We start from the raw sequence: 23009 nt of genomic DNA on the forward strand, positions 1-23009 counted from the left end.
TACACAATGAGGGCCTTTCCTCTGATTTCACTTGTCCACGCTAATTTCGAATGTGCAGAGTAACTGTCACTCTGTTTCTGGCTGCCCACGCAATAGACACGTAAGACCCACGCTCCTGCCTATGAGCCTTTTTACCTGCCTCCTACTGCCCTGAGCTGCCTCCTACCGATCCATCTGCTTCTGCATGCCCACTGTGTGTACCTGTGTGTACCTGCTCCCCACCTGCCCTGCAATTTGAGTGCCTGCTGTCCAGCCATTGCCAGTGCTCCTGTCCTTGGCCCTGTGACCACCTCTGATGATTCAGAAGACTCCCAACGTGCCACAACATCACCACTGCCCCACTGCCCAGCTCCAGGACCACCTTGCCCACCCACACCTGCCTCGGGGGTTGCCATGTCTCAAACAACATCATAAGAGGTAAGTGGTAACCCCACGGCAGCGAGGCAGAGGGCTGTCAACTTCAGTGCCAATGAAGTTGACATCCTGGTAGAGCAGGTCCTGGGGCATTATAATGTCCTCTTCAATGCCCCAATGCAAGTCGGCAAGGAAGGACGGAAGCTGATCTGGATATGGATCGTGGATGCCATAAATGCAGAGGGGGTGGCATCCTGTGACTTCCACCACGTGAACAAGCGCTAGTAAGGTCTAAAATCCATGACCCACACCAAGGCCCTGCACTTCCTCCAGGCTGGTGCCAACGGAGGGATGCACAGTTGGAAGATAAACAACACCGACATGCGGGTCCTGGAGGAGTTCTACCCGGCGCTGCACACCCAGGTCAGCGATTTGCAGCAACGTCTGGAGTCGTTAAGTGAGTGTCCATGTGTTGCTGGGATCCACAGTTCATGTGCATGTTCATGTATGTTGGGAATGTGCATCTTGGGCTTACAGCACGTATGCGTCTTGTACGGATGTCTGCGTGCATGTCACAGACAGTGCTCTACAGGTGTGCAGTGAACCATGTTTAATTTCAATTGTATTACATTTGCATTGTGTGTTGTACTGCAGCATTTCACAATGTGCTTGTGGTTTGTTACATGTGTCTGAGACGTGCCCGTGTGACAAGTGTAACAGATGAGGTGGTGTTGGCAACCTCATGTGCATGTATGCTGTTCATGTGTATGTGTCCAAGATGGTATTGTGTGACTGGCCATCACTCATGGATGGATGAAACAGGTGCATTTCAATGTGTGACATAGTCATGTTGCGGGATTGCCGTTGATGGTACTCTGATGTTATTGCTCATTGCACTGCTTGAGGACTGTCAGGTGATGTGTGTGCATAACATGTGTATGTGCATATGATGCATGTGTGTTTAGCATGCATGGTTGTGACAGTGCCATGTCCCTGGTTGTGAATATGTGTTGTGATGGACAGACATGTATGTGCATGTATGTACATTGCATGTACATGTGTGTTGTGGAGGGGGATGATTATTGTACCCTTTTGCAGTGTACTTCATGTGACATTTTTGGATGCCAAGCACACATCGGTGCAGTACCCTAATGTTTGTGTTCTATGTTTCCTTATCTGCAGTTGCATTGGAAGAAGTGGGCGGAGACTGTGCTGTGGAGCAAGGCAGCAGAGATGCCTCCACCAGGCAGAGGCGCAAGGCCCAGCTATGTTTCCTGGACACAACATCATCGGGAGCGAGGAGGCTGGTGCAGTTTCTGGACCATCGGCCAAAGCTGATGAGGGGAAGTCCAAGAGGGCGAAGGTGGACGTGGACTCCTCGGCAGCGGGGGACAGGTGAGGCAACACAGCAGCCATTCAGTGCAGAAGACGCTCAGTAGTCAAACAGGTTGGCAGGGTTGGAGGTGGAGGAGACCATATTAAACCAGCACAAAGGGTCAGTCCAGGGTGGTGAGGTGGGTGTGACTGTTGCAGCCCTGACCCATGGGCATGAGGCTATGCAGGTCACCGTGGAGGTGTCTGTGCTAAATCCTGTCCCCGGGCCAGCGGCTGCAGCTGTATTAACATGCCGGCATGCCTCAGGCCATTCGGGACAAAGTGGTACCCCTGCTAGTCAGTACTGGGAGGCTTACTGGCGTCATTCATGAAGTTGTGCAAGCTTCAACTCATGTGCTAGCACATCATCACAATAACATCTGGCATCTCCTCAACTGGCTAGCAGCATTCCTATTCTTGATTGTGCTGCATGAGCTGGCCACTAATGCTACCCTGTCCTCGTATTCCTTCTCTGTGCACCTGTCATACTGCGGGGTGCCTTCCTGCCCAGATTCACCAGGCCGCCTGTGCACCAGTCCCAACCACATTGGCCCATCAGGTGGAGCCAACATCCCTGCCTGAGTTGGGAGTCAACAGTGATTCAGCTGAGGTGGTCACTGTGCAGATCCAGCCAACAACAGGAGCACTGGCAATGGGGGGAGAGCAGGCACTCAGGAGCAGGGCACAGGCAAGACACTGATGGGGCCTCTAGGGGACCCTTGCGTATGGAAACAAGGCACAATCACCACACACGAACTGATACACCAGACACGAGGTTCAATTCCCAAAAGCTAGGTTTTATTGCAAAGCAAATAGTCTCAGTTGGCCAACTGGGTCTCACGTCCCTCAATGTGTGTCTCCAGACGCCGAGGGATGCAAGAGAGCGAGCATTCTACAACAGTTACATATATACAAAACGAACATCTTATTATCAGAAATGACATATTCAATAGCACCGATAATGTGCTTCCTTTGAAATTGATTTGATGATTGACAATTGTGACGAATATGACACATTTAGACATTCATTTAGCAACAGTTTGCAATTTGAGGATTTGCATACACAATTCTTTGTTTTAGGGAACATACTGCCCTTGTTCTTTCAAGCAAGCTGCGTGCAGGGGAGAGACACATTCCAGGCCTCACTATCTTTTATTTTCTATTCGTGTGCTAGGGGTCAACTCGCTCTACAGGTCTCAGTGAAGGGGGGCCGTAAAAGAGAGCATAATTCAAGCCATTAATTGTTCGTACCTACCATTTCTACCGCACCAGTGAGACTAGCTTGCACCTGCGTAGTGATTAAATGCCTTGTTGCTTACTTCCAAGGACTTGTGAGGGAGGAGACCGGGCATTACTGTCTGGATTGCCTGCATTGTGTTTCAACATGTATCTTGTGGTCTTGCTCTATTGCATGAGCAACAACAGAATAGAATACGCTTACAGCAAAGCAATTTGAACAGAAAGCAAGAAGCAAAAATTAATCAAAATGGCAAATTCTATTCCTACAAAATGGACGCTGTCTGGTCATGCTCATGAGTCTGTACTCGCGATGCTGAATATATGATGTGGTGGTTTTTGGCCAACAAAATACATCGCTTATGCTATGGGAGGGTAATTTCTAGACTCACAAACCCTCCTCTTGGCCTTAAGCCAAACGCATCATCCAAACATCGCATCCTCTTCTGACCAAGTATCTGATTCCGAACTTTGCATACTACTATAATCGTCATCATTGTCATCAATATTGATTGACATTAATTATTTCACTGTCTTAATTTCATGATTCATTTGAGTATCCAACCCAGGAGGTTTTTTTGTGTTACTTTATGTACGCACTCCTCACTTATTTCAGTGCAAATTATTGGTAAACAGTGTATGCAACAACAACATGTCATAAATATTCCTAGCACTGCTACTAGGATTGCAACCAGTTTCCATCACCATGAGCGTAATATTTCCCAAAACCAGGATCTTATGTTTATTTCCCAACTACCATCTGGGGGATGGAGGTCGGAGCTCAAAACGTGCAACTTTTTTATTGCTTCAAAAATCGTAGGCGATGAGTCACTTACAAATACGCAACACAATGATCCCACGATTTTGGAAACTCCCCCACGATCAGCTAAAATTATGTCAAGAGCCATTCTATTTTGGAGTGTCATCAATCTAATCCCTTTTTCCTCCAATGTCATGTTATTTAATATGTCCGTTGTCCCATTTATCGTTTTCTCTAATATTCTGGACAGTTGTCCTATATTATAGGAGTTTATTGCTTGGCCCAGAAATGGTATAAATGATTTTGCTATGTCCTTCGCAATTAATCCTCCCTCCTCGTCTCGTCGTGGTCTTGATCTAGGTAGTTTGGCTATGTCGGCTGTTTTTGAAAGAAACACCCCTGGAAACAGAATCCCCAAATAACAAGTACCTCCCCATTTCCTAGGCAGCCAGGGATAAGCTTCTTATCCACATAAGAAATAGACAGGGTCACCTATATACACTGGTTCTTCCTCTCTCTCAAGGATTGCAATGTTCATACACCGGGTGTATGTCCCTACTGAATAGGAGCCTTTTTTCTTTAAACAAAATGGAACAGAGCGTGGACTGTAACTTACTGCATAGGAGTGGGGCACTGTATCTTTATTTCCTTCTAGGTTCATATGAAACGTGATTACAGATGATTTATATGGCACATATAATCTATCTTGTGGTGTGACTGCTGGTCTTATTAATCTTGCTTTGCTAAATATGGAGCAACCTACAGGTTTCATTACCACCTCTTCGAATTCATCCATATTTGTTTTATCTAATTGACCCGTTTCACTCTTATTCCATTTCCCATAGTACAATGCACATAAGGATGCATAACATGCAGAATTTAATGCCAATGACTGCACATACCAACCTATTCCCTTACCACCATGCTGTGGTAAGTGAGCACACACCCAACAATTGTTTTTTTCTCAGAATTGAGTGTGTCATATTCATTATCAAGAGTAATGTATTATTCCCATATCCCTCCCTGTGTCTCTGTTCCATTGGCGACAAAGTATAGGTAATTACGTGGACCAGGCTTTCAGTGGCATAAATATTTCTAATAGGTAAGAACACTTCTAATGGGTGCATTTCTTCTAAATACCATAGTACCAATTCTGTCATTATAGGTGCTAATATACTCATAACACACATGACTATTGTTAAGATCAGCATACAATTTTTTCAGCAATGTTTTTTCTGTAATCTTACAGGCTCTACACTTAACTCATTATCAGCAGCAGTGCAGAAGGGGGCAAAAGCTGGTGCAGGCTTCTTTCTCTCGTGGTCCTTCTTCTCCAACAATGTTCGTCGTGAATATCTCTTACCGTTGCTCTTGTTCGAATGTTAATAAGTTCAGGAATGTCAACAAAGTGTTTTGCCAGTTCTCAGCAGCCTGGATTGCTATACGTTGGGTAAGATTATCGTGCTTCTGCACATCGCTCAAAGAACTCCAGAGCAGTTTATCAATTGCCTTTGTACCATATGAGCCCCTCTTGTCTGTGAGGGGTGATCTACACATGGATTTTCAAAGATAGCACTAGGGAGCCGCGTTCTTGAGCTGTCTGATTTGCACAACTCCCACGCCTCTCTCCCCTAGACCTCCGGTTCCCACTTCATCCGTGATGGGAAACAGAGGCAACAAAGATCAATAAAATGAAGATTTGATCACTCCTTGGTTTGAGGCTGTAAATTATACCGCCTTGCTCCTTGTACTGTGTGATCAATGAATAGTGCGGGTGCACTTCCAGACTCAGGCTCAGAGTCAGCCTGCGGCGCAACGATAAGCGGTAGGGGCCAAAGTGTCGATGCAAGCTTTGTGTCAGCCAGTAGTGATGCAGATTCTTCTGGGCAATGTTGGGGCACTCTTATCCCTTTCTCCTTTATAACAATCTTTCCAGGCTTTATTTCAGGAACAGACACATTTTGCGGCAAAGAACTGGCAACAATTTCCTTCGTTTCACTGCCTCTCTCTGGTCATCTGGATCGGGCAGTTCTTTCACTGATGATGGAACTTTCTTCGTATGCGTGGCATGTATCCACGCCTTCCTACCGTCCACACGGACTGCTGTTTGTGTTGCAAAAAGTACCTGGTAGGGTCCATGCCATCTCGGTGCAAGCAACGATTTCCTCTTGAAATTTTTCACCAGGATCCAGTCGCCTGGCTGCAGCGAATGCCCCGGACCAGTATATCTGATGGGAAGAGCCTCCTGCACCTGCTGATGAATCAAACGCAATTTCTGTATTAACAGGTTACAATATGTACTGAGCACAGGGTACTTGATTTCATTTAATCGCCTCGGCTGCGGCGCACACCAAACATTCGCAGGTCTCTCCATTGCAATTTCATACGGGGAGAGCCCAGTCCTTGCCTGCACAGATGTGTGCATGCACAATAACGCTAGGGACAATGCATCTGTCCAACGTATCTTATTCCCCGCATAGATTTTGCTAATTTTGGCTTTCAATATGCCGTTTTGGCGCTCAACAAGACCGGCACTCATGGGATGTCTGGCACAATGGAATCGTTTGTCAATCTGGAGAACTGCGCAAATCTGTAGTACCACTGCGCCCACAAAATGCGGGCCATTATCTGACCATATGACCCGGGGCAAGCCAAACCGTGAAACGTACTCCTTCAACATCACTTTTGCAGTGCTCATGGCAGTGCAGACCTTCAATGGATATGCTTATATGCTTCCACCCACTTACTTAACGCACACACAACCACTAGAACGTATTTCAAGTTTTGACACCTTTCCATTTCTATGAAATCAAAATGGATTACCTTGAATGGCATAGAAGGTGGGCCAAAACGACTTATTGGAGTCGCTGTCCCCTTCCCCACATTGTGTTGCAAACACGTAATGCAATTCTGTACCAGCCTTTCTGCATTTTTCTTTATGTGTGTGTTTTGCCATACTGTGGCTAAGTGCTGGACTATCTTTTTTGCACAAATGTGTGTGGGACTGTGGGCCACCGTGACCATCGCGGTTACATAGGAGTTGGGCAGCATCCAATTTCTACTTTTCTTGTCCACCCAGCAACCTTCTAGATCTAATTCTGCGGAGCCCTCAGCCCATTCTTTTATTTCATCAGAAGTGGCTTCTGCCTGCATCTCTTTATCAGTGGCAATCCCATTCTCTATCATGCAAGGCACTTCTTCTTACTGTACTGTTAACATTTTGGTATTTAAATCAGTGGCAGTTTGTTTCACAATCCTGTCTGCAAATGCGTTTTCCTCTCCCACTTTACATGTTACATTTTTATGCGACTCGCATTTTACTATTGCTAGGCGCTTTGGACACGTACATGCAGACATCAATCGTAAAATCAAAGGGCCATGTTGAATCCTGGTTCCATGTGATGTCAAGAAACCCCTCTCAGCCAGAGACGGCCAAAGTTATGTACCACCCCAAAGGCATATTGGCTGTGAGTATACATGTTTAGACTCAGATTTTCCAAAATTTCACATGCTCTAGTTAACGCTATTATCGCCGCAGCTTGTGCAGAGTTGTAGGATTCTTTTACTTTCTACAATACTTTTTTGTGTTGTAATTGCATAGGCAGCAGTCGATGTGCCATCAGGTAATTTGAAGCAGGAGCCATCACAAAACAGTTCTCCATCTGGCTCTTTTTGTGGGGTGTCTGTTAAATCAATTCTTCCTTTCGTTTCTTCCTCAGTAACCATTAAACAATCATGGGGAGGTGATTCACTCTCACCTAATTCTCCATTGGGCAGTGGCATTAATTCTGCAGGATTCAAAGTGCTACACCTCATAATTTAGATGTGTGGTGCAAATAGGACAATTTCATATCTAGTCAATCTAGCGGACGTGAGGTGTTGCGTCTGCGTTCTATTTAATAGAACGTCTGGCATGTGGCACCATTAAAATTAAGGTGTGCCCCAACACCATTCCTTCAGTTTGTTTCACTGACGCAGCAGCTGCTGCAACAGCTCGCAAACAACGTGGTAGAGCGCATGCCACAGGGTCCAGCGCGGAAGAAAAATAACTGCATGGTCTATTTCTTCCACCTTGTTCCTGCGTTAAAACAGTCAACGCGCAGCCTTCTTTCTCATGCACAAACAATCTGAAAAACTTTTCATAGTTTGATGTGCCCAAAACTGGGGCAGAGCACAATGCAGTTTTGAGCAGATCAAATGCTTTCTGGCATTCTTCATTCCATTGCAAAGGCATCGCAGCATACTTTTTTTGTCAATGCCACCATTGGTTTCACAATCATTGCAAAGTTTACTATCCACTGCCGGCATTAGGAAGCCATGCCTATTATGGCTCTGACTCCTTTCTGTGTTTTTGGAATAGGCATACCAGAGATACTTTCTATCCTTTCTGGTGTCAGTCTTCTCCCCTCTCTCGAAAGTAGGTAGCCCAAATAAGCCACCTCCTTTCAACAATATTGGAATTTCTTCAAACTCGCTTTATGGCCATGCGCTGCTAAGTGTGACAATAACAAGACAGTACTTTCTTTACAAATCCCGCAGCAATTAATAAATCATCTATATATTGTAACAATACCCAACCTGCCGGTAGTTCTAACATATCTAGCTGTTCTTTCAATGCCCTACTATAAATGCTTTCTTCCTCAAATCAGGAATCGTTTGTTTTATATTATTCACCTCTTGTCTGGAGAAAGGAACATGTACGTACTGTGCTGTATAATGCGCTTCCGTTACCTGTGCTGGTTGATTACCTGATGCAGGAATTTCTACTTTCGGCACAAAAATATGTGGTGCTTCCCTCATAGGAAATACTGCACTTACTTGTCCTCCTCCCTCCCTCATATGCAATACTATTTCCAAATCAAGTGATAAGGCTGTTTCTCCTGTTCCTCGTTCAATAGCTCTCTTATATATTGCCATCAATTCGGGGGGGCTAGCTTGTTTATTGTCTATATCTCTGTCCTGCAAATATTCAACCATCACCTGCAATGCTTTTCTCTTAATTGGCAATGTGTATTGATCAAATATTTCATGCACTTCCATCGTGGGAATACTAGGATCTGTAATCCACTTTAGCGCTTCCCGTGTACATATTTTGAATTTTTCACTCGCCTGTTTTGACGGCAGAAGAAATCGCTGCTGCACATATGGTACCGCCTCTTTCCTATCCCTTCTTATATCTTTATTCCTATACCCTGGCATGGGAAACATTTCAGCATATGCATCATGAAGTTCATTTTTAAATTCAAAAAGCCTGTCCACATGTTCTTTTATCTCTTCATCTCTCTCTCTACATCGTGCCAAAGCATTCAAATCCTGCAACTTCTGCGGCGGTACCATTCCAATTAACTGCTTCCATCTCTCCATTAAATATTCTCCCATGCATTCCAACAATACCTGTCTTTCACTATTCTTCCTGAAATCATACATCGAGTCCAGCGTTGATATTTCATCATTTCCGTCTATATACATCTCTGCCTGTACTTTCAACTCCCGTTTTCTCTCCTTGCTGACCGCACTACGGGTTACTCTAGTGCACTCACTTTGTGCCGTCCCCTCTCTCCCTGTATCGTCTTCTCTTATTACAGTGAATTCAAGTTCAATGGGCAGAGGGGGAAGGGGAATGTCTTGAGAGGGAGGTGCGGATGGGACAACGGGAACGGGGAGTGGCTGCTGCGGCGCCAGAGCTGCGGGCCATGGCGCTGCTTGCTGTATGATCTGCAGCTGCACTGGGATCTGAGCAGCTGGGAGGGGCTGGGCAACTGAAGGGGGCTGAGCAATAGGCACTGGTGCAATCCTCTTAGTCTCTCTTTTTGGGCGCTCTTGTCTCTTCTCAGTTAATATTTTATTTATTAGATCATCTCATGAATGCAATTCTTATTGAGGATATATTTTGTCTACCCCAACTGACCACATCTCTCTGACTTTCTCAAATTATCATCCCACTCCTTTTCATCCTGCTCTTTCACTCTTTCTGTTTTTGACTTGTGCCTGCGCGCATTTTTCTCCCTGCTTTTCCAATGAAGCATAGCTTCCTTCCTCCAGTCTCTAATGACGTCAAACGCCACAGGGTGTGTTTTCTTTTCGCAGCAATACTTTTTCCTAATAATCTATCCTCGCAATCTCAAAACTCCCGTGTTTTGGCCATTGTAAAATATTCTTCGTGCCTGGTTTGCCTATGCCAAATTTCACAAAACATTATCGCCCCTACACCATACTTTACATACATTTCATACGCCGGCGACCCCATGGGTGGCGCGACCTGGCCAGTTTCCAAAGATTGTCTACTGCAGTGGAAAAAACCCACTAGGCAGGAAGACAACACCCCAGGCATGTTTTAACCTTACCCTTGGTTCATTTTAACCTTACCCTGGGCATTTGATTTTGCAAAACCAACTCTCAACCAATATCAGGGTTATTTAGAATCGGGGCACGACTCACCTGATCAATCAAATCGTCTTTCAAGACGCGATTCATCCGTATACTGACTCAACCAAAAATAGTTGTGTCTGCGTATCCTGGCTTACTCTGCCTCGTTTCGGGACCCTCGCCTCCTTGTTCTCTGGCTGGACACGTTGATCAGGGATCAGCTGTGTACAGATCTGCAAAGGAGTCTCTCGACACATTCACAGGGGCACCCCGAACACTTCTTGATCCTGGCTCGACCGTCTCGTCCTCGCTTCGTTTTCTCCTCTCGCCTTTATTTATTTATTTATTTTTAAAATATATTTTATTAGTTTCATAACAAACGATAACAAGAAGAAAACAGGCATCAATGGTAATGGTTGAGCATATCAGAAGGTAAGTCCCCAACTCCCCCCAACCCCTCCCTCCCTTCCCCCTCCAAGACTACGGTAAGTTCTATGTTCGTCATGAGTCCATGCTCGGGCCTTGATCGCCTTCCCCGGTTATCTCACCCTCCTGTGATTCTGGATATAGCAGGGGTACTGTTAAGGCCACCCAACGGTGTAGCTCTTCGCTAGAATCAAGTCTCTGCACTTGGATCGCAGTCTCCCATGCCGCAGTTTCCGCTGCGATCCACTTTGTAAGATCTCCCCACCATAGGGGCATAGGCGGGCCTCTGGGGCTCTTCCACCTCATGGCTATATGCCTCTTGGCAGTTATATAAATAAGGTCTCTGAGCCTGTTGAGGGGTTTGTTCTCCCTGCTGCGCCCATACCTGCCCAGGATGCAAGCTGAGGGTTCGTGCCGGGGTCTCGATGTATGGTTATCCCCAAATATTTAAACAATGTTGCCTGCCATTCGAGATCTAGGGGAAGGAGGGACCCATAATAATCACTTTGTAGTGCGGCTAGGGGGTAGAGGCAAGATTTACTCTTGTTAATCTGGATCCCGGTGTGCTTGTGAAAGCTGTCCAGGGTTTCGAGAATGTAGGGTAGGAGGTGTTCAGGGTCCTGCAAATATAAGAGGGTGTCGTCCGCGTACATAGAGACGACATGAGTTGTCCCCTCTATAGTGATGCCCCCATCTCCATATTCCTGTCTCAGGTAGGCTGCTACAGGCTCTGCGGCGATGATGTACAGCATGGGGGATAGGGGGCAACCCTGACGGGTGCCTCTGTGTAGGGACCATTTCGCGGAAAAGGTTCTATTGGTTCGTACCCTTGCAGTGGGGTTGGCGTAAACCAACTGGGTCCATTTCAGAAATACCGGGCCTATTCCCATCTTTGCCATAGTGGCATATAGCCATTCCTACCTCACGGAATCAAAAGCTTTGGTGGCATCCAGTGACGCCACCGCGAGTTTCTGTGGTCTTCCCTCGGTACTATAAATAACGTGATGTAGCCTACGCAGGTTCTCAGTGATGGATGGTCCGGGGACGTATCCAGTTTGGTCTTGGTGGATCAACAGTGGGATCACTCTGCGTAGTCTGTTGGTGAGCAATGCGGTGAGGATCTTGCAGTCTACATTTAGCATGTAGAGGGGCCTGTATGAGGCACAATCTGCCCCGTTCTTCCCAGGTTTGAGTAGGGGTATTATCACGGCCTCGCTCAGGGAATCCGGGAGTGTGCCACGCTCGAAGGCCTCATTATAGACCTGGGCCAATATAGGGGCGAGTGTTTCTTCATAGGTTTTATAGAACTCCCCTTGGAGGCCATCCGAGCCCAGGGTCTTCCCAGCTGGTAGCGTTCTAATTACCACCTTGACCTCATCAGGAGTGATGGGCTCATCGAGGGTCTCGGCCATATGCAAGTCTAGTTTTGGCAAGTCGATGACGTCAAGGGCGTCCTCGATCCCCGTGTCAGAGGGGTGGGGTCTCAGAGTACAAATTATGGTAGTAGCTAGAGAAAACCGAGTTAATTTCCTGTTGGGTATGCACGGTAGTGCCGTCCGGTGGGAGTATGTGGCATATGGGCGGCCTGGGGGTTTCCCTTTTGTAGAGCCAAGCTAAGAGTTTTCCGGGTTTGTCCCCCAGGGCATGGACTCTCTCCATGTGTTTGGCGCAGCTTAGTTTGCCTAGGGCTTCTCGGTGCTTTAGGCAGGTTTGTCTGAGTTCGGAAATTTTAAGTAAATGATCGGGAGATGAGTCAGCCCTGCCCTCGAGGGCGCGCAGGTCTCCCTCGGCTCGTTCCAACAGGGTTGTGATGGATCTCTGGGCACCCCCAACTGCTGCGATCATCTCACCCCACATGACCATCTTATATGCCTCCCAGGCGGTGCTTATGTATTTAACACTATGTAGGTTGTTCTCCCAATATTCTTTGGTCTCGTCTCTTATGTGCTCTCTGAATGCTGTATCAAGTAGAGCTTCGGCTCTCAATCTCCACGTGGGTATGGGGGGTCTAGGCGGGAACACCTCCCAGGTGACCAACAAGGGAGAGTGATCGGACAGCACCCTCGGCAGATAGTGCGCGTCAACAAACACAGACTGCTGTGTCTGGCTGAGAAAAATATAATCTAACCTGGCATGCACGGCATGTGGTGGGGAGTAGAAGGAGTACTCGCGTTGCCCCAGGTGCTGGTCCCTCCAAATATCACTGAGTTGCAACTGGTGGACTAGTTTGGAAAGTATTTTGGCCGGAGGGGAGGGGCGGTCGTGTTTGTCGTCGGATCTGTCCAGCAAAGGGTCAAGGGTGCAGTTATGGTCGCCCCCCCATATCATAATTCTGTCCATATATATATATATATATATATATATATATATATATACATATATATATATATATATATATATATATATATATATATATAAGCCGTGTATAGAGGGAGTGGAAGAAGGTAGTTGCGTTGTGGTTGGGTGCGTAAGTGCTGACTAGGCATAGCGCTTTGCCTTCGATAGAACCACAAACCACAACCATTCTCCGCTCGTTGTCTGATTTAGTGCTAGTAAGCCTGAAGGAGACCGTGGGGGCAATCCAGATCAGGACCCCTCTGGCATAGGAGGAGTATGTGGAACCCACTAGGGTGCCACGCCAAGTTTTGGCCAGGGCGTCTAGCTTTTTGGCAGATAGGTGAGTCTCTTGGAGCTTGGGGATTCCGACCTTGCATCTCTTCAAGTAGGATTGGACGCATCATTGTTTGACGAAGCTGTTCAGGCCTCCAACGTTCCACGTAACGATCTTTACTGTGTCAGCCATAGGTGTTACGTAGACGGACGTGCGGGGCCAGCAGGACTCTGAGTCTTATTAGTGCAGAAATGCATGACGAGTGCTTCCGTGGTCTTGGTAATTCCCGTTTGTAGTTCCCAACTGTAGCAGTAACTCCCCGTTTCCCACCCCCCCCATTAACTGTAAACAACCCGAACATAGAACTAGCCCAGCGAGGTTACCCTCATTATGACAATCCCGTTTCCGCTCCGTAGGACCGTGCATAGGTCACCAGGTGCCCTACGGGAGGGTAGGTACACCCAAAAAAGGAAAGACATTTTCCAGGGGGTGGAGTGAACCCTGACTCCAGTGTCTCCATATCAGGATCCAATCAGCTGTGTAGGGGCTCAATTCACCCGCCGGCGATAGGTGAAGGCTGCATGATTCCTATCGAAATGGCGGGAGTAACGTTATCTAGGTTTCTGCTTTCTTTCCTCGATATCAGGTATTTGCTGCCCATCCATCCAGTCTCTGGCCTGTGTCGGAGTGTCGAATAGGTGTGCCCTGTTGTTGTGTAGCACTTTAAGTCTTGAAGGGTACAGGAGCATGTAACACAACCCAGCTGCCTTCAGTCTGGCCTTTGTGTGTATAAACTGGGCTCTGTTCATTTGAACCTGGAAGGTGTAGTCAGGGTAGATTGCAACTGTGGCAGAGTCTCGTTTGATTTGGCCACCTGCTCGGGAAAAGGCAAGGATTACCTCTCGGTCTCTGTAGTTAAGGACTTTTGCTATCACCGGCCTGGGTGGAGCACCCGGTGGAGGTTTTTTAGCAAGGGATCTGTGGGCCCTTTCAATGGAGAAACCTTGGGAGAGTTTGCCAGCTACCACCTCCTGCAGCAGGAGGTTCTCAATATAGTTAGTGGGGTCGGAGCCCTCGATACCCTCAGGCAGCCCAAGGAGGCGAATATTGTTGCGACGGGCTCTCCCCTACGCTTCCTCTGCCCTGTCTTCCAAGTTCTTGACCCTTTGTTGGAGCCCGTCTACGTCTTGGAGGAGGTGCATTTTGGATTCAGTATTTTCTTTGACCTGTGTTTCGAGCGCCTCAGTACTGCCGGCCAAGGAGCGGACATCTTGGCGCAGAAGGCCCAGGTCAATGGCAACGGCATCGATTTTGTGCTCCATCGTTGTTTGGAGAAGTCTGATGGCTTCGAGGAGCTGGGTGTTACTGGGTTCGGGTATCGTCAGTGCCGTAGGGTCCAGTTGAAGGACTGTGGGCACACAATTCGTGCTCTCAGGGTTTGGAGATTCGCTGGCTGCGTATGTGTCCATGGTGGTCTGTCGACCCTGGTGCAGGCCAGCTGGCTGCTCCGGCTCCCCAGCGGGCTCCGATGGACGACGTCCTCTGCGGTGCAGGTGCGCTCCGGTCCCTCGAAACTCAGGACGCGGGAGCCGCCATTTTAGTTCTCGGCTCCGGCACTTCTCACTCGACGTATGTCGGCGTTGGTTGTCTCCAACCGTCTGAAAGACGGATCAAACGACTGCTGATGGGATCCGGCGATGAATGGTGCAAGTTGCAGCTTTTAAAAGTTAGCAGAAATACATGAAAAACAGCTTATGATGACACATCGGCGCAGAGCTCACAGGAGACACGTCCGCTCTACATGGCAGTTAGCCACACCCCCCTCTCGCCTTCTTTATATTGCAACGTACACTATGGAACAAGTGGGGGAGGGTCCCTGTTCGGATGCCATTTTGATGGGGCCCCTAGGAGACCCTCTCGTATGGAAACAAGGCACAATCACCACACACAATCTGATACACCAGACACGAGGTTCAATTCCCAAAAGCTAGGGTTTATTGCAAAGCAAATAGTCTCAGTTGGCCAACTGGGTCTCACGTCCCGCAACATGTGTCTCCAGACCCCGATGGTGGACGCAAGAGATCGAGCATTCTACAACAGTTACATATATACAAAACAAACATCTTATTATCAGAAATGACATATTCAATACCGCCCATAATGTGTTTCCTTTGAAATTGATTTGATGATTGACAATTGTAACGAATATGACACCTTCAGACATTCATTTAGCAACAGTTTGCAATTTACGGATTTACCAACACAATTCTTTGTTTTAGGGAACATACTGCCCTTGTTCTTTCAAGCAAGCTGCGTGCAGGGGAGAGACACATTCCAGGCCTCACTATCTTTTAGTTTCTATTTGTGTGCTAGGGGTCAACTCGCTCTACAGGGCTCAGTGAAGGGGGGCCGTAAAAGAGAGCATAATTCAAGCCATCAATTGCTTGTTCCTACCATTTCTACCGCACCAGTGAGACTAGCTTGCACCTGCGGAGTGATTAAATGCCTTGTTGCTTACTTCAAAGGACTTGTGAGGGAGGAGACCGAGCATTACTGTCGGGGTTGCCTACGTTGTGTTTCAACATGTATCTTGTGGCCTTGCTCTATTGCATGAGCAACAATGGAATAGAATACGTTTACAGCAAAGCAATTTGAACAGGAAGCAAGAAGCGAAAGTTAATCAAAATGGCGAATTCTATTCCTACAAAATGGACGCTGTCTGGTCATGCTCATGATTCTGTACTACCAATGCTGAATACATAAGGTGGTTGGTTTCTGGCCAACAAAATACATCACCTATGCTATGGGAGGTTTTTGAAGTGTACATGGACACCTATTTTTTTTTTTGTTTCACAGTCTGTATGGCAGTAATACAACTGAATATTATAATTTCTTTTTTATTCAGAGTCATTGTTTGTAGCAGTAATTTTCTTGTGTGCCTGTTTGGTAGTCCACTTTCGTGGCCCTGATTCTATCCATTGGTAGTCAAGTGTCTGGTTGCTTACATGCATGTGTTTGTGAATGTGTTTATTTGCAAGGGCATTATACACATGTGGCTGACTGGTGGTGGTGTTTGAAGTCGAAGGACGGGTGTGCACTGCTAACAGTATTTCCTTTCAAATGTACTGCATCATTCTGTGTCTGCCTTCACTGTGTCTGGGATGGAGATGGGTGGGGTGACTGTGGGAGTGTTACATGTTCAGGTTAATGGCACATGACTTAGTTAATGCTGTGTGACACACATGTAGTACATTCCCCTTCACCAGCATGTGTTTTGACAGTAATGGTATTTGGTCCATGAGGATTGATGACATGACATTGTCACATGGGCAGCAGAGCCTCAATTTAACATTCACTTGTCACATGTGTATATTGGGTGATGGTTACGGCCAGCTAGTGTGCATGAACAGATACCGCACTCATGGATGTGAATGCTTTTATTTTTGTTTGCAGGCTACATGTTCCAGAGTGTATTCCCGCTGATGTCACGACATGGCAGTACAGGTGCACAACACATATTTGTTGCAGTGATGATGTATCATAATGTCAGGGTACAGCATGCAAGTGGTGTCCCTTCTGGGGTGGGCTGCCTGTGTGGGGTGTCCCTTCTAGATGGTGCGGCCTGCAGGGGTGACCCTTCTGGAGGGTGTGGCCTGCAGGGGGTGTCACAGGTGATGGGTGCCGGGGAGTGGTGTCCAGTCTGGAGGGTGTGGCCTGCAGGAGGTGTCACAGTTGACGGGTGCCGGGGTGGTGGTGTCCAGTCTGGAGTGGGCTGCCTTTGGGGGGTGTCCCTTGTGGAGGGTGAGGTCTGCGGGTGTGTCACAGGTGAGGGGTGCTGGGGGTGGTGTCCAGTCTGGAGTGGGTTGCCTGTGGGGGGTGTCACAGGTGATGGGTGCTGTGTGGTGGTGTCCAGTCTGGAGGGGGCTGCCTGTGGGGGGTGTCCCTTGTGGAGGGTGAGGTCTGCGGGTGTGTCACAGGTGAGGGGTGCCAGGGGATGGTGTCCAGTCTAGAGGGGCCTGCCTGTGGGAGGTGTCCCTTCTGGAGGGTGCAGCCTGAAGAGGGCTTCCCTTCTGGAGGGGGCAACACGTGGGGGTGTCCCTTCTGGATAGGGCAGCCTGTGGGGGGTGTCACAGGTCATGGGTGCTGGGGGGTGGTGTCCTGTCTGGAGGGGGCTGCCTGCGGGGGGTCCCTTGTGGAGGGGGAAGCCTTCGGGGCATGTCACAGGTGATGGGTGCTGTGTGGTGGTGTCCAGTCTGGAGGGGGCTGCCTGCGGGGGGTGTCCCTTGTGGAGGATGAGGCCTGTGGGGTGTGTCACAGGTGAGGGGTGCCAGGGGATGGTGTCCAGTCTAGAGGGACCTGCCTGTGGGAGGTGTCCCTTCTGGAGGGGGCAGTCTGCAGGGGGTGTCACAGGTGATGGGTGCTGGGGGGTGGTGGCCAGTCTGGAGAGGTCTGCATTGGGGGTGTCACAGGTGAGAGGGGCTGCGGGTGGTGTGTGGACTACAGTGGTTCATGTGCAGTAGGGGGGTATGTGGACAGAGTGGGTGCTGAGGGTGTAGGGGGAACTCACATTTTTGTTAGGGTTGGAGCATACACTTATGAGCAGGCTTGCAATTTCGCTGGGTTATGGCCATGGATTGCGAGGGAGGGCATGCGTTTTCTCTGGGGTGCGGCCTGGGAATGCGAGACCTGGGTTTGTGAGGGAGGGCATGCATTTTCTCTGGGCTGCGGCCTGGGAACCCGAGGTGCTATCACGTGATTTTGCTGGAGTACGGGCTGGCTTTGTGAGGGAGGGCACGCAATTTCTGTGGGATGTGGCCTGGGAAAGCAAGGTGTTGTCGCGTGATTTTGATGGGGTACAGGCTGGCCTTGTGAGGGAAGGCACACATTTTCTGTGGGGTGCGGTCTGTGAATAAAAGGTGGTGATGTGTGATTTCACTGGGGTTTGACCTGAGCTTGCGAGCGAAGTCACGCGTTTTATCTGTGGTGCGGCCTGTGATTGTGAGGTGTTGTCGTGCGATTTTGATGGGGTACAGCCTGGACTTGCGATGGAGGGCACGCGTTTTCTCTGGGGTGCTGCCTGGGATTGCGGGGTATTGTTGCGCAATTTCGCTGGTGTATGGGCTGGCCTTGCAAGGGAGGGCACACGTTTTCTGTTGGGTGCAGACGGGGAATGAGAGGTGTTGTCGTGTGATTTCACTGGGGTACGGCCTCGGCTTGCGAGGGAGGGCACACTTTTTATCTATGGTGCGGCCTGGAATTGCGAGGTTTAGTTGCGCGATTTTGCTGGGGTGCTGGATGCTGAGGCATGCTATACATGTTTAAACCTTGGAAAGTCTGAAAGACAACCCTATGCCACTGCACTGAATGTGCTGTGTGGCACATAGAAAAAGATGATGCCTGTGGAGTTGTGTTAAAACTCCATAACCAAAGAACACAAAAGTAAACACACATCAAAATACATGAAAGAGTGGGAAAAAAGGCTCACACTCTTTCCAGGTAAAAAATCAAATCCTAGAAATCCAGCAAAGTTGCTGGGGGTCTCAAAAGGTAAGGGAAATTAGCACATTTTGAGAATTCTCTCTAACAATGATCTTGTAGCACTAGCCTCCCTGCCTCTCTGAAACTTAAGGAGAACCATCTCCAGTTCCGAAGCACCTCAAGAACTTCCTCTTTACTTGTGCTTTCTCTCCTCCTCTCCCCTGCTGATCTCCTGGCTGAAACTGAAACTGCACTGGTCACCTGACTACCCTCTGATCTCGGGCCCAGGTCCCCTCCCTGCCAGTTGCACAACTGCACTGCCTGCCTGGCAACCCTTGCACTCGAGGGCTGTTTCTGTATCCCTACCGCCCCCTATCAGCACTTGACACCCAATGTCTGCACTTACCCATGCACTTGCCACTAGCTGGCCGCACTTTTTTTTATTGTTTATTATTTATTGTTTTTATTTATTTTACTGCTTATCCTATGTAGTGCACTGTCCCCTCCCGCTTCCCTCTCGCACTTTCCCCTCCCCCTGCCTTGCACTTGTGCGATCTCAATGTCACTTGGCCTAGTAAGATTGCTGTCTCTGTGTTCCCTCTGTTCCCCTCCCTTGCCTCGTCAGGCCTTGAAACACTTGTGTATAGGCTCATTATAAATGCTATACCATATCATATCATATCATATTACTATACCCGGGAGTCCGCCCGCTTTTTGTTCATAAGAGTGTGGGCAATGGGCCTGTCCGTCAGCAAGGAGAAATGTGTACTGTAATTTGCTTAATGGGACATGCAGCATGGCCGAATCGATAGGTGTGAATGGGAAAAAAGATTCTGCTTGAGGTTACAGCCTGAAGTCGTGGACTAGATTACAACAATCCTGCTCGACCAGAATTAGCAAGGGCATGAAAGCATGTTCTTGGAAATATGTTTTGTGTTTTATTTTTTCAAAGTGTAAGAATGTAAGAAGAAAAACTAGTGATATACATTTGGGGTCTGGGTAGTGGGCCTGGCCTTCGACAAACGTAAATGTGTACTCTGATTTGCTTATTGGGGAATGCGGCATGGCCGAAGCCCATGCCCCATGGATTTTGGAGACCGGCCATGGCGGCAAGCCATGAGCACTGCCCATTGGGTACATTATTAGGGTATAGTGGACACTGAACTAGGATGCAGAGTAGGTTCAGTGAATAATAGGGGTCGTTTGGTTTGGCTGGGGTCATGGTGGAGCCTTATGCCATAGGCAATTGAACGATGATTTCCATCTCAAGCTTGCACTGCTCATAATGACAGACATAAATATGTGTTGCAAAAAATATGTTTCTTAAAGGAAGATTACAGTTTTTTCATATATATGAAAAGAGGAATAATTAATAACTTATATACAGTGATGTAACACCATGAAACATTTCACTCATTAAAACCTACTAAATTGACAGAAAAATACTTTGTTAAAGGGATGTTACATATATATTCAATCAAGGAACAACCTCTAGTTTCAGGGGAGTTAAGGTGAACAAAACATACTTTTTTAAACTTTGAAATTCAAGACAAAATATTTTGTTGCAGGAACGTTAAGGTGAGAATTGAATGCAACAAAACTTCTTAAATTCAGCGAGAGCCACCTTAACTTCGTGCCCCTGTTGCACAGCCTATGACCACACTGATGACTTCACAGATCACATCAATGATGACATCACAAGTTGCATGCTATATGATAAAACTGATGACATTATAAATCACACTACTGATGCCATTACTGGCGACAACAAGAATTACATTATATACAATTTATTACATCAATAATGGAATTAGACATAACATCATTTATAAGTTAGCTCATGAAAACTTTGATTACTTTAATAACAATTTAGGCCATGGACTTGGCCATGAAAAAGGATGGGGTCAATGGCCAGCACCAAAGGCCACAGCTAGTGGTCGGTTAGTGTTAAAAAATACCAATGTGCATGGTTCAAAGCCATGCCTAGTAGCCCATCACTGTTTTAAAATATACAGTGGGCAACGTTGAAAGCTGTAGTCAGTGGCCATGGCTAAAGGCCATAGCTAGTGTCCATTAATATTTTAGAATATACAGTCGGCACAGCCAAAGGCCATGGCCACTGGCTAGTATTGTGTTGAAGACCATGGCTAGTGGGTGGTTAGTGTATATAATATAAAGTGGGCTCGGCCGAAGGCCATAGCTAGTGGCTGCTTAGTGTAGTATAATAGACAGTGGTCACGGCCGAAGGCCATCACTTATTGCATTATATTATTTTAAAATATACAGTGGACATGGCCCAAACATGTACAAACTGCTGAAGGTCAAAGGTCATGGCTAGTAGCCATTTATATGTTAGAATATATAGTGGGCACAGCCAACGATTGTGACCACAGGCCAGTATTGTGCTAAACTCCATTGTTAGTGCCTGACCAGTGTATTTAATATACAGTGGACATGGTGGAAAACTGTATCCACTGGTAAAGCCCAAAATCTATGGTTGTTAACCTGTTACTGTTTTATCTGTGATGTCATTATTGTGGGCACAGGCTGTGCAACAGGGGCGTGAAGTTAGGGTGGCTTTAGCTGAATTTTAGGGATTTAGTTGCATTAAGTTCTCACCTTAACGTCTGTGAAACTAATGATTGTTCCTTGAATTTCAAAGGTTTTGTTATTCCATACATAATTCACATTAATAAGACAGACAATTGGGCTAATGAAAACCATGTATCATGTGTACAAAGTAAAATGAAAAGCAATTGTGCACCCATAATTCCCCTAATTAACCTATTCTTAAAAATATTTCTTTCCATATTAATTTAACTTTTCAAAGGGTTCGCAATTATATGTACTGTTTATGAATTTAGACTTATTAACGTGGTACCATAACTGTGTACAAGGAGTATACTCAATAGATTTTAAAGCAAATGTTTAGAGCACAACTGCCCACATACATATATGTACATATGTTTTTTTAAATAGTTTTATAGCCGCACCTACAGAGGTGGTTTTTCCACGATATGGCAGAAGCCCCGTCAATAGAAGGCCAAAATATGTAGAAAGTTCAGTTGACACAGCTACGTGGCTTCATGCCTCTTTCTTCTGGTCAATCGCATCGCAACCTCCTATGTTGCATAGCCGCATCAACAAACGAGCCAATGGTACACTGAAATGCATTGACACGACTAGGCCCATGACATCACGCAACACGTGCAAAATCCTTTGTTGCGTACTCGCGTCAACAAACGAGCCAATGGCACACGAGAAGCATTGATGCGACTACATCCAATGCGTTGCGTGACATCAGCACATGCAAAATGAACCAAGCACGTCAAATTACATCGACATGCCTAGACATCCACGTCAGTCACCCTGCAGCCAACCATATTATGCGCTGCGACTTTGCGCCTACACATCTTTGTTAGACATGCACAAAGACCATCCTATCGCGCGTCCGGATTAATTGATACACATACAATACCATCCAATCAGCAGGCGCAGCAGTCTGTAGCTGCAAATAATCACCACACCCACAAAAAAAGAAGTTTACATTTATCATTGCTTTCTGGACTTGCTGCTGAAAGGGTTTCTGAGTAACTGCAGGCACTTTTGGCACTTTACCCTTTAAATTCTTCATCATGTCTACCCAGTTTTACCATAATCCTATTTCGTTTGTCTTGTGATTTGTTCAGTTTGTCTATTTTTTGTTCTACTTTTTTTTACTTTTTAATTTTAAGAGGCATTGGGCCTCATTATAAGGGTTGCGGCCACAGTATGAATGGTGCTGGCACCATTAATACTGGGCTGCCGCATTATGAGTTCTGCTTGCGGGTTCCTGACAGCCCGCCAGGTCTTACCTGGTGGGCTGTGCGGCACCCATGAGCAGAACTCGTGATTGCACCGGCACTGTGATCAACAGTGCCGGTGCAACCATGCTCCCCACCTCCATTCTGTCCTACGGGACAGAATGGGGATCGGGAGCCCAGCATTACTGCCACCCGCGAATGGGCAATTCCTGGCCCACTCATCTCATAGTGGCCCAGTAATTGCCTAATCGCAGGAGGTGGTACCGGGCGCGAGCATGGCGGTAGCTGTGCCTGCCATACAGGCACATCTACCGCCATGCTCGTAATGAGGCTCATTGTCTTTTTGTGTTGTCATTTTTATTATTTGACATATTTACCGCCGGTACAACCACTAGAGTAGCAACAATGATGATGACGTTATCGTTTGGTTTATGAATCCATCGCCACAGAGGAAGAAGGCAACTGGAATGAAAACCACTGCAGACAGTTGGGGCTTCGTCTAAGTCTAAAAACGCTGTTCCCAAAAAGAGGCAGAGAAGGTCATTTGCACAATCTGAAAAAAAAACTCTACACTGTGGGCCTTTCAATGTTCCTTCTCAAA

Source organism: Ambystoma mexicanum, chromosome 8, assembly GCF_040938575.1.
Source record: "Ambystoma mexicanum isolate Mex_15411 chromosome 8, UKY_AmexF1_1, whole genome shotgun sequence".
Lineage (NCBI taxonomy): Eukaryota > Metazoa > Chordata > Amphibia > Caudata > Ambystomatidae > Ambystoma > Ambystoma mexicanum.